The sequence below is a fragment of the Mytilus edulis genome, chromosome 5, assembly GCF_963676685.1.
Source record: "Mytilus edulis chromosome 5, xbMytEdul2.2, whole genome shotgun sequence".
Taxonomy (NCBI): Eukaryota; Metazoa; Mollusca; class Bivalvia; order Mytilida; family Mytilidae; genus Mytilus; species Mytilus edulis.
Genome location: NC_092348.1, coordinates 82,550,191 through 82,564,293, shown reverse-complemented (window position 1 = coordinate 82,564,293; position 14,103 = coordinate 82,550,191).

The following is a 14,103-nucleotide window of genomic DNA, read 5'->3' as shown; positions in this document are numbered from 1 at the left end:
AATCTACAAAACATACATACAATTTACCTTTGCCTCTTTTAACATATTTTTCTATGAGACATTTTAGTACAAAAATGTGATCCGAAGTGCGAGCTTTCTTAGAAAAACCAATTTGAGTTTTGTTTATGATATTATTATCAGATAAAAATTTATCAAGTCTGTTATACAGAATGGTATTGAAAAGTTTGCCAAGACTATTATTGATGGCAATACCTCTGTAATTTTCAGGGTTCTGTGGGTTATCAGATTTGAATATAGGAGTAATGTAGCTCTCAGACCAATTACTGGGATAAATGCCAGATAGAAGAATGGCATTAAAAAGTTTTAGTAAGCAATCTTGCATATAACTCTGTGAAACTTTTAACATTTCATTTGTAATAGTGTCTAGACCTGGACTTTTCCCAGATTTTAATTGCCTCAGGGCTTTTTGGAGTTCACCAGGGGTGATTTTAAAGTCAATCTCACTGAATCCAAAGTTTTTCTTTTCTAATAGTTCAAGTTTACTCTTTATCTCTTTTATCTTGGACTTTATGTGTTCATTTTCAGGAATTGATGACAAGTCAGAAAAATATTTATACCAAATGTCACCATCTATGTTGTTTTTAGTTTCTGAATTATTTTCAAGACGGAGTTGATTGACAAGGTTCCAATAATCCTTTGGATTTTCTGATTCTAGATTGCTTAAACGGTCCAAAATATTTTCTCTAAATTCTCTTTTCTTTTTCCTCCTTAGTTTGGCAAATTGTTTATTAAGTTTTAAAAAAGAGCCACGCACTATCGGATCTTTCGGAAATTTTGACATTAATATAGCTCTATCATTAACATGTTTTTTCAAACTTTTTAAATCTTGGTCAAACCATTTTTTATGATTACATGTTTTTACCCTTTTCTTCTTCTTTTTTAGTGATACTTTGCACACTTTTTCGTATATTGAATGAATACTATATGTGGCATCATTCACATTCTTTTTGTCTAAGATAATTTTGTTATTTAAAAAATATTTTAGCTCATTTTGTATGACAGGATGTGTAAATGATTCCTGGAAATTTTGAATACTTTCTGTGTCCCATTTATACCTCAAAGGAAAGTCTGTCATATGACTTTTATTTTTCTCCAATTGGAAAGATGCTAAAATCTTAAAAGTGATTTTGCAATGGCAATCAGAAAAATTTGCCTTAAAATCTGATACATTAAAATATAAAATTTGCTGGAGTAGGCTTTGAGAAACTAAAGCATAATCAACTACACTGCATCCATTAGGTTTAAAACATGTAAATTTACCCATGCTATCACCACACATACGCCCATTCAAGATACGTAACTGATTACCTATACAAAATTCTAGCAAGTTTTTCCCTCTGGAATCAGTTATTAAATCTTTACTGACCCTTTCCTCTGTGAAACAGTCTACATCATAATTTTCATCAAATAAAGGAACATGGGAGGTGCTGTCACCATCAATATAGTCTTTTTCTGACCCAGTTCTGGCGTTAAGATCCCCTACTAACAGGATGTCCCCCATAGACCCATAACTATCAGTTATATCCTTTTCTATTATCTCCAGTAGGTCTGTTTGGCTTTTGGGAGCATAGTATATCAAGCACAGATATATATCTTTGTTTAAATTGAAAAATTCTCTCTTCAATTTTAGCCATTGGTATTCTGAGGTCCCGTTATTCAAAAAATTTACACCTTTACGAATTTCTTTACGTATGAGAATCCCTAGACCACCAAAATATCTGTTATTTTTAGATTTTGGTCTGCAGAATGGATAGTACAAAAAGTTATCAAATTTCAAATGATTTTCATAACCAACATGGGTCTCAGTTAATAGAACTAAATCATTTTGTGCTAATTCTGATAAAAAATTCTTATCATTTGACTTATCATGATGTTCTGACAGCAACCCCCCAACATTCCAGCTGCATATATTTAGACTAGTTTTCATATTGTATCTTATAATAACGTATATATGTATTTGTATATTTATGTGTACACACTACACTAGCCTTTTTTTTTTTTAATCTCTTATATCTGTATTTGGTTGTACAATATATTTGAATATCTATTACGTTGTATATCTAGATCTATTTTTAGTTGTACACAAAAAATTGAATTTACTCGATATGTTATATATAAAAAAAATAGTACTAAAAAATGTTAATTGAAATAATCTCTCTACCTGAGGATTATTTAGCTGATATAATATTCAAAATAACAACACAGCTCAGTACAATTTGTTTAAAAAGAAGATATCAATGAGGTTTATACTATAGGTAATTTTAACAGTCTATCGGTAATCTCTACGGCCACGTCTATAGCCACGTCTGCCGCCTCTGCCTCCTCTACCTCTATAGGGTCGTCCTCTTCCATATCCAGTTCTTCCCTGTGTACTGCGTGGAGGCAAATTAAGGGCTTTATCGATACAGTCACGGATATTTGCAGCTAGTACAGCAGTTCCATCAGGAGTAAGATGAAATTGGTCCTGAGCTATATATCTATTCATCACTTGTCCTTTGTATGCCAAGTTGCTATTGTCGCATAGGATAACAGAGTCATCTCCCCTGAACTTGGTTTTCATTAGAATTGTTATAAGTTGTCCATCTGAGTTATAATCTTCAGAATCGCTTCTCGGTGTTGGCAAGGAGATCACGATCTTGATATTATTGAAACGTGAACGTATATCATCGCATATCCTAGTCATTCTGTCAACACAGTCATTTGGAGTTTTGTTCATTAACTCGTTCGTTAAGGAGTGTAACACAATAACGTTTGGTTCACTCTCAAGCTTTTGGAGTTCTTTTTCTGTTTCGTCAAGGGTATATGCTGTAACTTTGTGCACATTGTAGTCTGGTGAGATTCTAGGGTCTATGTTTTCAGTATTTGAGGTGCCCATGAGAATAACTGATGGTTTTGATGGTCTAGATATTGGCACAGTTTGGAATTCTCCGTCGCCACTACTGGCATGTATTTTTAAACTAAGAATCTCTTTTTCTTTGTCTTCAATGTCTTTGCGAAGAGCAGTAAATGATGATTCTAATGATTCTATTTTGTTTTTCCTTACCTGCATCTCCTTGTTAATTTCACCAAGATCCAGGTCTAGTTTATTAATTTTGTCACTTTGTGATTTATTTTTCTGTGTAAGCATCTCACATTTAGTTTCCATTTTGGTTTTCAGTAGTTCTTTTTCAAGTGTAGTTTCATGATTTATATGCTGAATTTTGCATTTTTGTTCTCCATTTTCTCTTTCTAAATTAGCCTTTTTGTTAATCACAGATTCTACTTTGTCCATCATTTGAGTAAACCTTTCTTCATTTTGTTGAATGGTATGTTTATATGCAATGTCCATTGAAGTCATTTTCGAAACCAGCATGTCAGTTTGTTGTTGACATATTTTATCAAGAGCGTTGGTAAAATGTTTTTCCATACATGTCATAAATTTTTCCATGTTATTATTTTGGTCCACTGTCTGAGACACTACATTTTTTTCGTGTTGTTCCAATGTTTGGTTCTCATTGTTTTTGTTGGATATTTCTTTAGTGCCTGATGGGCTCTTTACGAAGGTGTTATGGTTAATATCTAAAGTAGCCGTATCCGTGATATCTGATTGTAATGTTTGTTTGGCATTTTTAATCTTTGTTGAGTCTTTGTCTTCACTAGTTGACAAATTATGGGCAACAACTTTCTCAACAATTTGGAGTAAGACAGGGAAGTCAATTGTAACGAATGTATCTTTGTGATTTCCTTGTATTTGAATCAGGCCAGTGTTTATGTGTAGTTGTATTTTATACAGTAATGGATTTGGCTGATCTGTCTTTGTTGATAGTTCAATACAGACTGTTTTATTTCCTGTTTTCTCTGACCAGTTGTCAGGTTCATCAAACCAGCTCACTGCATACTTGGTCGATTTACCATAGTGTTCATAATATACGAGATGTAACGCTTTGATCCAAGGGTACAGTTTATCATGGGGAATGCGAAAGGCGACCATGTGAGCAGCTTCCGCGTATAGATTTTGGTCTATGGTTTCAATTAATATTTGTTTCCCCTTATCAGTTGTTGGCAATTTAAATTTATTTGGCATATCTTCATAAGGATAATCATCATAGATACTTGTCAGGTCTAATGAATGTTCTCTGATAATATTGTCTGTGTTCAAAAAATTTCCGCTGTCCGCCATTTTGTTTATTTTAGTTTTACACGTGGAGTGAAATCACTGCAATTTAATGTATCTGCTGCATTATACAGATCTGAGTTATGCCGCTTTGTCCGAAGAATATCAATTTAAAGACTTAAGCTGGCAAAAAATGATAATCATCATACCTAGTTTAAATTTTGTCTTTACAAAATTATAATACTAGTATAGGAATGTTAAAATATGATACAACATTTATTCTCATGGGTGCTTCTCTTTTTGTGTTGCAAAGGAAAGCTCTAAAAATTCAAACCAAACACACGCTAACAAAAATTGTTATTTTCTGTTAGAATCCCAAAGTATATATAATTGCAGTTACAATTCAGTTATTACGATAGACATTCCTATAATTTGAGTTTTAGTACATATCTAGGGATAACCCGTCGTCCCAATGCTTGTTATAACAAGTCAGTTGGGTTCATCTATTTCCTGACGCGGTGGTTGTTAGTTTCATAAATACCCACAATAGTTTCTATCTCAGGAATAGATGACCGTAGATGTATTTGGCAAAACTTATAGGAATGTTTGGTCCTCACTGCTCTTCAGCTTCGTAATTTATTTGGCATTTTAAATTTGTTTGATTCGAGCGTCATTGATAAATGTTTTGTAGACGAAACGCGCGTCTGGCGCATATACAAAATTTAAATCCTGGTATCTGTGATGAGTTTAATACTAAACCATACCACTTCATTCTTAATGCACCAAACTAAAAAGTTATATATCGTTTGAAAGCGTATCATCTGTATTATATTTTAGCCCGGTCATCAAATATTCGTACGTAGCAATATCAGTTAAATCAAGATCAATAGTCAAGGACGTACAATGACTTATTTTTCAAGTTGTGAGCATTTTATACATAATGTCTTTTGTGTAACAAACCAATGGGTGCAAATGGAAAGACTTTTAGATTGGGGATTATTAGTCACTTATCATATGCCCATTAGAATTTTAATGACGTAGTTTTAATAAAATAAAATTGTTTTTTTCTCTCTCTCTCTGTAGATTCAAATGAAAAAAGGGGAACAACCACACCATGCATGTTTATAAGAGACAACTGTTATTCACCTAATTTAAAACTAGTGAAACCTTGATTAAGATAGCAACGACTTTAATCAAGCTTATTGCTAATTCAAAAGGAAAATCTAAAAAACAATTGCAGTTTCCCGAAAAGCCGTCATTTTTGAAAATACAGCTTTATAGCGGTTCTATGTTAGAAAATTCAATGTTTTCAAAATTGATATTGAAGCCGGAACACTTTTCCTGTTAAATAGATTATACACGAGGGATTCAAACCTAAGGTGGGTTACAGGGATCAAAAAATTATTAATAGAAAGAAATCATTATATTCTTGCAATAAAAAATTATGTTCAATAAGTTTCTTCTAGTATCAGGGAATATTCCGTGATATCCACTCCAAAAGACTTGCAATACCAACTTCGTTGTGGTCATTGGTTTTCTGATCGTGTGGGTCATAGTTCATATTGAGAGATTCCCCAATCCACGGCGTTGTCATATAAAAAGGAAAGTTGTTTCAATATATGTTTGATCGAAAGGGTTAAAGTGCATCTAAACGGACACAAGTAGACAAATAGTTGAAATGAAATGTCAGTTGCCTTCGTTGTTTTCCTGGTCGTATTAATTATAGTGCACATTAAAAGATACCAACATTCCCATATAGGAAGTGGCAAGTCATGTTGTTTTCGTGGGTCTTCATACCAACTCAAAAATTAAAAAAAAAATGGACGTATATTGGTATCACGTCGTCGTCAACGTCGTCCGATGACGGATGATTTCCGGATAATAACTTTAGTATAAGTAAATAGAAATCAATAAAATTTTAACACAAGGTTTATAACCACTAAAGGAAGGTTGGGATTGATTTTGGGGTTTTTCCAATTGGTCTACATTAAGGTCCAAAGGGTCCAAAATTTTAGAAACTTAATATTTGGTCCCGTTTTCATATTGGTCTACATTAAGATCCAAAGGGTAAAAAAAATACTTTTGATTTTAACAAAAACTTGGGGTTCTTTGATATGCTGAATCTAACCATGTACTTAGATATTTGATTATGGGCCCAGTTTTCAAGTTGGTCCAAATCAGGGTTCAAAATTAAACTTTGTTTGATTTCAACAAAAATTGAATATATGGGGTTCTCTGATATGCTGAATCTAACGATGTATTTACTATTTATACATCCAACATTCATGTATTTAGTTATGTTTTGTTTGTAATTTTGTTGGATATTAATTATACTATTTCATATCTCACAGTTTATGGTTTAAATTTATTTTTATTTTCTATATGTATGTAAAAGTATAGACAATTAATCCTTTATAGTTCGTTTAAATGATTGCTAGTTTAAAGCAACAATATGCACAGGATGTGTTTGTTTATAAACAGTTTGATTTAGAAGAATAACTGACATGGTTAGAAAATACAATTAATAATACCACAACTAACACAATTCTATATTTTTATTCTTGTAATTGTGAGAAAATACTTCAAATAACACCATTACAAACTTTATTCTGATTCTATATTCAATTTTTTTAAAATTTACCTGTGACTTTCTGTAGCGTTGATACATTTGTGTGACGCACAGTTCATAATTCTATTATGCTGTATTTGTATACTGTCGTAAATTCAGTTTAGGTGTTCGATATTATTCTGTGGTTAACATGTCGAATTGTACTATTATATAATTTATTAATGTATTTTTCTTTCCTCAGTGTTCTTACATTTAATTGTACTGTATTCCTGTCAACTAATGTTGTCATTTTAGCTGCATTTGTAACATTGCCATAAAAGCGTGAGGTTTGGCTAGCCATAAAACCAGGTTCAACCCACCATTTTGTCCTTAAAATGTCCTGTGCCAAGTAAGGAATATGTCAGTTGTTATCTAACTGTTCGCTTATATGTATGTTACATTGGCGTTTGTTTTTGTTGCACTTCAGTGTTTTAGTTGTTCCGTTGTTTCCCTTGGTTTAAGTTTGTAACCCGGATTTGTATTTTTTCAAATGATTTATAACTTTGAACAACGGTATTCTACTGTTGCCTTTATTGAGTTATCCTTTTGTCAGTGATGTCATTGGTTTTTTTAGACATATGAGTTCAAGTGCATATTTCAGGGATACCCATACATTGTTACTTGCAATGACATTTCAGTAATGCTGTGTTCGCTAGTTTTCTTTCCGTGCTAGTTTAAGTGCATTTGAAGGGATATCCATACCTATGTGCTTGCAGTTGCGAGTCAGTTTTGTCAAATGATATTTTATTGTGTTAAATGTTTATACATATTCAGATAAATAATTGCTATCCCAAGTCAGATGTGTCCATTGGTTTTCGGATCTTGAGAGGTTTAGTGATTATTTAGGGATATCAACACTTGTAAACTTATAATACGAAGTCAGATGTGTTGATTGGTTTTCTGATTTTGAGAGGTAAATTGGTTATTCAGGGATATCAACACTTGTAATACGGTATCAGATGTGTTCATTTGTTTTCTGGCGTTGTGGTGCATATTGTATATTCAGGGATATCAACACACTTGTAATACGAAGTCAGATGTGTTAATCGGTTTTCTGATGTTGTGAGGTATAGTACATATTCTTTAGATACCAACACCCGTTAACTTATAATACGAAGTCAGATATGATCACTGGATTTCGTATCTTATGGCTATAGTACATATTCAGGGCACCCATACACTAATACTTACAGAGGCAGTCAGTTTTGTTCGTTAGTTTTCATTATGGAGTTGGCTACCGTGTATACTGAGAGATACCCAAATCCATATCCTTGTCATAACAAGTCAGTTGTTTCAAATTGTTTCTGGTTCAGTGGGTTACAGTGTACATTCAAGAAAAGCAACACTCATATACTTGTCATACTAAATAGTACCCGGTTAAATATGTTCATTGCTTTTATTTTCAGATATAGTGCATAATCTGGGATACCTACACCAACCATACAAAGTCAGATGTGTTTATTCGTTTTCTGACTTTGTTAATAAAGGCAAAAGTATAATACCGCTGTTCGAAAGTCATAAAAAGATTGAGAAAATACAAATCCGGGTTATAAACAAACAAGAGGCTCTCAAGAGCCTGAATCGCTCACCTGAATTTTTTTGGTTTAATCTCTCATCAATGATTATTTTGTCTTTTCAATTTATTTAAATGTTCTTTGAATCGTCCTATTTTCTTCAAAAGCCAAAAAAAATCATTTTCTCCTATGTTCTATTTTAGCCATAGGAGCTATGTTTCTTGACATACAAGGAAATGAAATATAAAATTTATACTAGATACTCTGAAACTCTGAAACTCATTTAGCCTAAGTTTGGCTGAAATTGATACAGCAGTTTCATAAGAGAAGATTTTTTAAAGTAAGTCAACATGATGAACAAATTGTGAAAAAAGTCTTTGAAGGGCAATAACTCCTAAAGAGGTCAATTGACAATTTTGGTCAAATTGACTTATTTGTAGATCTTACTTTGCTGATCATATTTGCTGTTTACAGTTTATCTTTATCTATAATAATTTTCAAGATAATGACCAAAAACTGCAAAATTTCCTTAAAATTACCAATTAAGTGGCAGCAACCCAACAATTGGATGTTTGATTCATCTGAAAATTTCAGGGCTGATAGATATTGACCTAATGAACATTTTTACTCCATGTCAGATTTGCTCTTAATGCTTTTGTTTTTGAGATATAAGCCAAAAACTGCATTTGACCCCTATGTTCTATTTTAAGTAACGGCGGCCATGTTTTTTGACGGATCAAAAATCAAAGCACACACTTTGTGCAAGATAATCTAAGGAACAACCATGCTAAGTTTTAACCAAATCCATTCAGTAGTTTCAGAGGAGAAGATTTTTTAAAGTTGGCAAATATGATGAACAAATTGTGAAAAATTGTCATTAAAGGACAATAACCCCTTAAGGGGTCAATTGACAATTTTGGTCATATTAACTTATTTGTAGATCTTACTTTGCTGATCTTTTTTGCTGTTTACAGTTTATCTTTATCTATAATAATATTCAAGATAATGACCAAAAACTGCAAAATTTCCTTAAAATTACCAATTAAGTGGCAGCAACCCAACAATTGGATATTTGATTCATCTGAAAATTTCAGGGCTGATAGATATTGACCTAATGAACATTTTTACTCCGTGTCAGATTTGCTCTTAATGCTTTCGTTTTTGAGATATAAGCCAAAAACTGCATTTGACCCCTATGTTCTATTTTAAGTAACGGCTGCCATGTTTTTTGACGGATCAAAAATCAAAGCACACACTTTGTGCAAGATAATCTAAGGAACAACCATGCTAAGTTTTAACCAAATCCATTCAGTAGTTTCAGAGGAGAAGATTTTTTAAAGTTAGCAAATATGATGAACAAATTGTGAAAAATTGTCATTAAAGGACAATAACCCCTTAAGGGGTCAATTGACAATTTTGGTCATATTAACTTATTTGTAGATCTTACTTTGCTGATCTTTTTTGCTGTTTACAGTTTATCTTTATCTATAATAATATTCAAGATAATGACCAAAAACTGCAAAATTTCCTTAAAATTACCAATTAAGTGGCAGCAACCCAACAATGGTTTGTTTGATTCATCTGAAAATTTCAGGGCTGATAGATCTTGACCTAATGAACATTTTTACCCCATGTCAGATTTGCTCTAAATGCTTTCGTTTTTGAGATATAAGCCAAAAACTGCATTTGACCCCTATGTTCTATTTTAAGTAACGGCGGCCATGTTTTTTGACGGATCAAAAATCGAAGCGCACATTTTGTGCAGGATATACTAAGGAACAATCATGTTAAGTTTCATTCAAATCCATTCAGTAGTTTCAGAGGAGAAGATGTTTGAAAAATTGTTAACGACGACGACGACGTCGACGACGACGACGACGACGACGACGACGACGGACGCCAAGTGATGAGAAAAGCTCACATGGCCTTTTAGGCCAGGTGAGCTAAAACTGAAGCAAACACATCAAATATAAGAGGAAAACAGCAAAACAACAGAAACATTAAAGAGCACCAAAAAAAAAAAAAAAAAAACACCAAACAAACGACAATGTAACACACACAGAAACGAACTATAAGATAAAAATTGCCATATTCCTGCCTTGGTACAGGACATTTTAAGAAAAAAAAGGTGGGTTGACCTGGCTTTGTGGCTGGCCATACCTCCTGCTTTTAAGGCAATGTTAAATATAACACTAAAATGACAACATTACATGACAGGACTACAACACAAATAAATGGAAGAACATACAGGACAGAGAAATGCACAAATAAACAATACAATAGAACATTACGACATGCTAATAGTTATTAAAGGTACCGCGTGTTTCGTCTACATAAAACTCATCAGTGACGCTCAGGTCAAAATAGTAAAGAAAGCCCAGTAAGATGAAGAGCATTGATGACCCAAAGTTCCACAAAGTTGTGCCAAATCCTTGTTAGGAATGGTATTTATTCAGGGATATCAACACACATATACCTGTTATACCAAGTCAGATGTGTTTTGGTTTTCTGGTCTAGTAAGGCAAAGTGTATATACAGAGATAGCAACACCCATATACGTGTAATACCAACTCACATGTGTTTTGGTTTTGTGACATAGTAAAGCATAGTGCATATACCAATCGCGGATACCAACACCGATCAACTTCAAATGTGGCTTACTGTACATCACGCCTTACAAATTACAATGAATTACTAGAATAGAACATTAGTAACATTATAGTTATTAATACGGATTCAAAAGCTATTTACTCTTTTTATAACAACCTAAGTAAACGATTTTGATCTTGCACGAGGAACACGGCAGGAGCCTCAATCGTGTGGGGTAGATCTGCTAACCTTTTCATGGCACCCGAGATCTCTCTCTGCTTTTGGTGAGGTAAGTGTTGTTCAATCTTTAGTTTTCTGTTATACTATGCAGACTGTTCTGACCTTGTTCGGCCTTTGTTATACCCTTTTTATACGACCGAAATGTTTTTAATTTTTTGGTCGTATATTGCTATCACGTTGGCGTCGTCGTCGTCGTCGTCCGAATACTTTTAGTTTTCGCACTCTAACTTTAGTAAAAGTGAATTGAAATCAATGAAATTTTAACACAAGGTTTATGACCACTAAAGGACTGTTGGGATTGTCTTTGGGAGTTTTGGTTCCAACAGTTTAGGAATTAAGGGCCAAAAAAGGGCCCAAATAAGCATTATTCTTGGTTTTCGCACAATAACTTTAGAATAAGTAAATAGAAATCAATGAAATTTAAACACAAGGTTTATGACCACAAAAGGAAGGTTGGGATTGATTTTTGGAGTTGAGGTCACAACAGTTTTTGAATTAGGGGCCAAAAAGGAGCCCAAATAAGCATTATTTTTGCACCATAACTTTAGTTTAAGTATATAGAAATCTATGAAATTTAAACACAAGGTTTATGACCATAAAAGGAAGGTTGGGTTTGATTTTGGGAGTTTTGGTCCCAACAGTTTAGGAATAAGGGGCCCAAAGGGTTCAAAATTGAACTTTGTGTGATTTCATCAAAATTGAATAATTGGGGTTCTTTGATATGCCGAATCTAACAATGTATGTAGATTCTTAATTTTTGGTCCCGTTTTCAAATTGGTTCTACATTAAGGTCCAAAGGGTCCAAAATTAAACTTAGTTTGATTTTAACAAAAATTGAATCCTTGGGGTTCTTTGATATGCTGAATTTAAAAATGTACTTAGATTTTTAATTATTGGCCTAGTTTTCAAGTTGGTCCAAATGGGGGTCCAAAATTAAACTTTGTTTGAGTTCATCAAAAATTGAATAAATGGGTTCTTTGATATGTCAAATCTAACTGTGTATGTAGATTCTTAATTTTTGGTCCAGTTTTCAAATTGGTCTACATTAAGGTCCAAAGGGTCCAAAATTAAACTAAGTTTGATTTTAACAAAAATTTAATTCTTGGGCTTATTTGATATGCTTTATCTAAACATGTACTTTGATTTTTGATTATTGGTTCAGTTTTCAAGTTGGTCCAAATCAGGATTCCATATCAAGTATTGTGCAATAGCAAGAAATTTTCAATTGCACAGTATTGCACAATAGCAGGAAATATCTAATTGCACAATATTGTGCAATAGCAATTAATTTTCAATTGGAGTTATCTTTCTTTGTATAGAATAGTAGTTGATAATATATGTTGGAAATTTGCCAGACATGACTATGATGTCATTTTCTATTTTTATTTGCCAATAACTTTATGTAAATAACTTCATTGGAAATTTGCCAATATAAAATGTTGCTGATGAAGCTTTTTTTCCTTATCTTATCTAAAATGTTTTTAGATAATGTATGTTGGAAATTTGCCAGACATGACTATGATGTCATTTTCTATTTTTATTTGCCAATAACTTTATGTAAATAACTTCATTGGAAATTTGCCAATATAAAATGTTGCTGATGAAGCTTTTTTTCCTCATCTTTTCTAAAATGTTTTTAGATAATGTATGTTGGAAATTTGCCAGACATGACTATCATGTCATTTTCTATTTTTATAATTTTCTGATGTATTTAAATGAGTGTTTATGGTTGTAAAGTCCATTTAAAATTTGAATTGAGATGATGATGATGATGATGATGGAGTGGCTTGACATTAGTTTTGTGTAAAAAACCCATATAAGGTCAAAAACTTGATCACAATCCAAATTCAGAGCTGTATCACGCTTAAATGTTTTGTCCATACCTGCCCCAACTGTTCAGGGATCGACCTCTGCGGTCGTATAAAGCTGCGCCCTGCGGAGCACCTTTTTTTTTTAAATTATTTTAAGATTAATGTAGCTCAATCAAGATACTGCGTTTAACCCTTGTGGAACACCAGAGACCACGCCCAGTTTTTGGTGTTGCTTAGTCTTTAGTTTCTATGTTGTGTCTTGTGTACTATTGTTTGTCTTTTTTCTTTTTTAACCATGGCATTGTTAGTTTATTTTTAATTTATGAGTTTCAATGTCACTCTGGTTACCAGATTCTGGTATCTTTTGTCCCTCTTTAACTGTTGTTTATCTTTATTTCTGGTTTGATATGGCTATTATAATGATTCTGGATACTTATGGTTAGCATTGCTCCCTTGGCAATATAACTTTTTCATGTAATTATTTAAGTAGATGAATTTTTGTATATATCTCTGGATTCAATATGATTTAAAATATTATTTTACTTCTCATTCTGTACATACAGTACATGTAGTTAAAGAAGCATGAGATAGCTTTCACCGTTTCACAGATGATATCGGATATGTTCCTTACGTCGTAACTACAATCCCCTTCCCTTCATGAATGTGACCTACCGAATAAGACTATTTACCGTATTTGTTATCACATAAGCAACACGACGGGTGCCACGTAGAGAAGGATCTGCTTACCCTTCCGGAGCACCTGAGATCACCCCTAGTTTTTGGTGGGTTTCGTGTTGCTTATTCTTTAGTTTTCTATGTTGTGTCATGTGTAATTGTGTTTGTCTTTTTTAATTTTTAGCCATGGCGTTGTCAGTTTATTTTCGATTTATGAGTTTGACTGTCCCTCTGGTATCTTTCGTCCCTCTTCTACATGAACTAAATTTGACTTGGATAAGACTTTTCAGAACTATCCCTATTAATTTATAATTTGTTATATATGTTGAGCACTGTTTTCTGATAATGCAAGCATGTGTTGGGGCTTGGAAAATATTATTCAAAGTTTGCATTAGTTTGTAAATAAAAGGCAACAGTATATAGTATACCGCTGTTCGAAATTCATACTTTCTTCAAACGCTAGTTACAAAAGTTTAACACCTTAGTTATATAGGTACATACTGTCATTTCTCACACAACTCATATTTATCTTGATGATGTTAACCTTAGAGG